The following is a 4,057-nucleotide window of genomic DNA, read 5'->3' as shown; positions in this document are numbered from 1 at the left end:
CAAGCGGATGTCATCCATATAATCAAATCAACATGGCCTAATATCGAGACGATTATTCTTACCGAAACAGGTCCGAAAATGTTTTGTTATAGACCCATCCAGGTGCTTCCGTCGGTACAGACTGCACAGCTGTCTGGTCGGCAAGGAACTTCTCCTCAGCAACCGACTCCTCCGGTATGTGTCGAGCATAAGAATGGAACTTCTGTAAAGGACTTGAGAATCGAAAGAATCCTAAGTTGTGTTAGGATTATGTTATGTTATGTTATGTTATATGTTATATTTTATATGTTGTATGTTATATGTTATACGTTATATGGTATATGTTATGTTATATGGTATATGTTATATGTTGTATGTTATATGTTATACGGTATATGTTATGTTATATGGTATATGTTATATGGTATATGTTATGTTATGTTATGTTATATGGTATATGTTATGTTATGTTATGTTTTGTTATGATATGTTATGTTATATGGTATATGTTATGTTATGTTATATGGTATATGTTATATTATGTTATATGGTATATGTTATGTTATGTTATGTTATGTTATGTTATGTTATGTTATGTTATGTTATGTTATGTTATGTTATATTATATGTTATGTTATGTTATATGGTATATGTTATGTTAGGTTATGTTATGTTATGTTATATGGTATATGTCATGTTATGTTATGCTATGCTATGCTATGCTATGTCATGTCATGTCATGTCATGTCATGTCATGCTATGCTATGCTATGCTATGCTATGCTATGCTTTGCTATGCTATGCTATGCTATGCTATGCTATGCTATGCTATGCTATGCTATGCTATGCTATGTTATGTTACGTTACGTTACGTTACGTTACGTTACGTTACGTTACGTTATGTTATGTTATGTTATGTTATGTTATGTTATGTTATGTTATGTTATGTTATGTTATGTTATGTTATGTTATGTGTTTCTCGCACACACCTTGTTTCCATAGATTTCGGATTTTCCACTGATGAATTCGTCGGTCCTCCTGATGTAGATATATTACTGCTTAGTCCGGCATCATTGTAGTCACTGTCTGCTTCTTCGACCTCAATGGAGGACCTAGGAAAGCGACACTTAATTCTATTTCTAGACACAGATTTCTTATGTTTCTATCCGTCATCTGTGAAGCTGGGTTCAGGATAAAAGGTTTCGTCAGAGTAAACACATAATAGAAACTAGAAACCAACTTTGATTAATTCTATCGTAGACTTAAGATGTCGTGACTTTTACCCCCTCATTTTAAAAGTAAAACAAATTCAGCGCCCTATACGCCTGGTTTTAAATTTACGAACTTTAATCTACTTGTAAAAAAAATAGATTAATGTTTTTTGATCACCCCCCTCCCCCCTAAAAAAACAAGCGATCAAACACAGTTCCAGGACTAAGATTGTGATGTTAAGTCCTGCCAGGCTTCGGCAGGCGGCTGAACAGAGTAGAAATCGGCCAAATAGATAGATAACATGCCAGGGGAGTTGGTCCGCTAGAGAGTACAGTTTGCCGCGCTAGGGTACAGTACTCTGTAGCGGACCAACTCCATCGGCATGTTATCTCTCTATTTGGCCGATTTCTACTCTTTCCAGCCACCTTCCGAAGCCTGGTAGAGGCTATGTGATGTTGCCCACCTGTTAGTATGCATATAAAGGCGAGATTCTGGTGGTTTCCACGGCAAGTGATCACCAGGGATCACGTGTTCAGATGTGTAATACAGCACAATAAGAACTGATGATACAGTAACCAACAGCAGGGCGAAATATCGATGATGATGATTAGTCATTTTGTTTCGTCACCAGGGAAGACACTAGTACATGTGAAGAACACTGCAGAAAAACAGAAAAATTAAAGTTCTTAATGTTGGAATCACTCAGAATTTAGCCACCAATATGACTTATATGGTCGGAAAGAGAAAACCATTATGTATTATTAAGAAAAGTATAAAGAAAATCCTAACACTGAGATTATCATAATAGCCCGTCGCTCGAGGCATAACGACAGCACCCCCAGATTCCCAGAACGCATACAACGCATATCTAGGTCAAACCGAAGCACCGCGCTCAGGGCGGAAGGACACCCGGAAGGAAGCCTCGGGCCCGAAATCAATTTTCACCCAAAACACGCCACTTCTTACACTTTCCACCCAGGTTAGTAGTGAATACCATTCTGCAGCAGATTATGAGAAATGTAAACTCAAACATGAACCATCGGAACCCCTTCATCACTTTTTTCCGGGCACTACCCCCCTGTCGTGGAAGTTGGTGTGTGCATAGCCAACGACCTTGGTATTGCAGTGTGTCATGACTACCAAACAGTGTTCGTACCCTTACATACAAGTACTGCATACAGTCAGTGACACAAATATGCTTACAAGTTTAAGCTTGGCTACTTCCTATACGTCTTTTGTAAGGGATTAATGCTCACAAGAAACAGCAAAATGATGACAATAATTCAATGAACAAGAAAGGGTTACATTAAGGCAATATTTCATTCGAAGAAAGAGAGTAGTGATCGAAACATACGTGAGTGGTCTCCTATATAGCTACGGTCTCACGTACAACAGAGAGTTGTCCTTTTCAGACGTTGTTTTCAACTGTGCAGCTCCAAGTTACATAACTGACTATCTTTGACCTAGAACAATGCGTCGTCCTCGTTCCAACTGACTATCAAAAGCTGTTCGCCAAATCTATGTCGCCCTTACGTTTACTGTTACATTCCAGACTGACGTGAATGTGTTCTATAGAAAACGTGCATATACGTCTTTTCTGTTAAAACCGACAAAATCATATTCTACAATCTTACCTCTCAGGTAACGTCAGACTCGTCAGAGATACATGAAATTGTCAACAAGACTTACATAACTACTTGTCCTCGGGGCGTTACACCTCGCGACCTTCAGTACCTGCCGGTGCCCGCGTCAAAAGTTGTTGGACGAGGTGTGATTACCTTCGCCAAGAAGGTTATGTTTTCAGTAGCGTTTGTCCGTCTTTTGTCTGTCTGTGAACAGCATAACTCAAGAAGCTTAGTATGCATTGTCATGAAACGTGGTAGGTAGGTAGGTCTTGATAAGACCTAGAAATGATTAGATTTTGGGCCCCCTGGCGGCTTTTGTTGGTACTGCAGCAGAACTTCCGGTTTTAATATCTCGCGATTTGGACATGCCAGGGTCACGAATTTTGGTTGGTAGATAGTTCTTGGGGTGAGGAAGAAGTGACATAAGCTTGGGCCCCCTAGCGCCTTGTTTTGGAAATGCAGGAGCATTTGTTCAAAAATTTTCGAAGGATGATAACTCAAGAACCGGTGGACGGATTGTCATGATTTTTGGTATGTAGGTATCTGAAGTGATGCTTGACACAACCAAATGACAATTATGCTAATCAGGAGCTAATTTGCATACTTAATGGGCAAATTCTATAAATCTGTTTTGTTCATAATAGGACTATGAAACACTTGTGACATGTAATTAAGAACGAAAAAAGCATCTGAGGATATAGATTATGTAAATGAAGACCTACTTTGCATAATTAATGAAATTTTTTTATACTTTTATAGTTGTAACTTCTTAAGTGAAGGCGAACATCAATAAACATAATTTATTCATGACCTCATTTGCATAATTTATGAGAAAGTGCTATAATAGCTTTTTTGTTAAGATAAGGTTGTCATTGATGGAGAATATGACCAACTGATATAATCCATGGTAATGAGGCTCTTATTGTCAAAATCAATGATTAAAATTGTACAATTCTTCAACCGCAAGGTACCAGTATGCGTGATGACATCGACCTTTACGCCTCCAGGTCCCTTCACTGCTAGCCGCTGCCAAGTTCAAGGCGCCATGATGGCAGCAGTTAGGTTTTGATAAGGCCACAGCAAGTAACTTTTATGGATGACATCCTCCGCAGACTCCAAATCTAATGCGAGTGGGTGAAAGAATACAAGGTTCCTACATTTTGACTCAATCATTGTACAAATGGTTTTGATTCAGTAGGAACATTGCATATACACAGCCACCATCACATATCACTGCATCAA

This window comes from Branchiostoma belcheri, unplaced genomic scaffold, assembly GCF_001625305.1.
Source record: "Branchiostoma belcheri isolate BF01 breed outbred unplaced genomic scaffold, Haploidv18h27 scaffold73, whole genome shotgun sequence".
Taxonomy (NCBI): domain Eukaryota; kingdom Metazoa; phylum Chordata; class Leptocardii; order Amphioxiformes; family Branchiostomatidae; genus Branchiostoma; species Branchiostoma belcheri.
Note: the sequence above shows the minus strand (reverse complement) of the source record.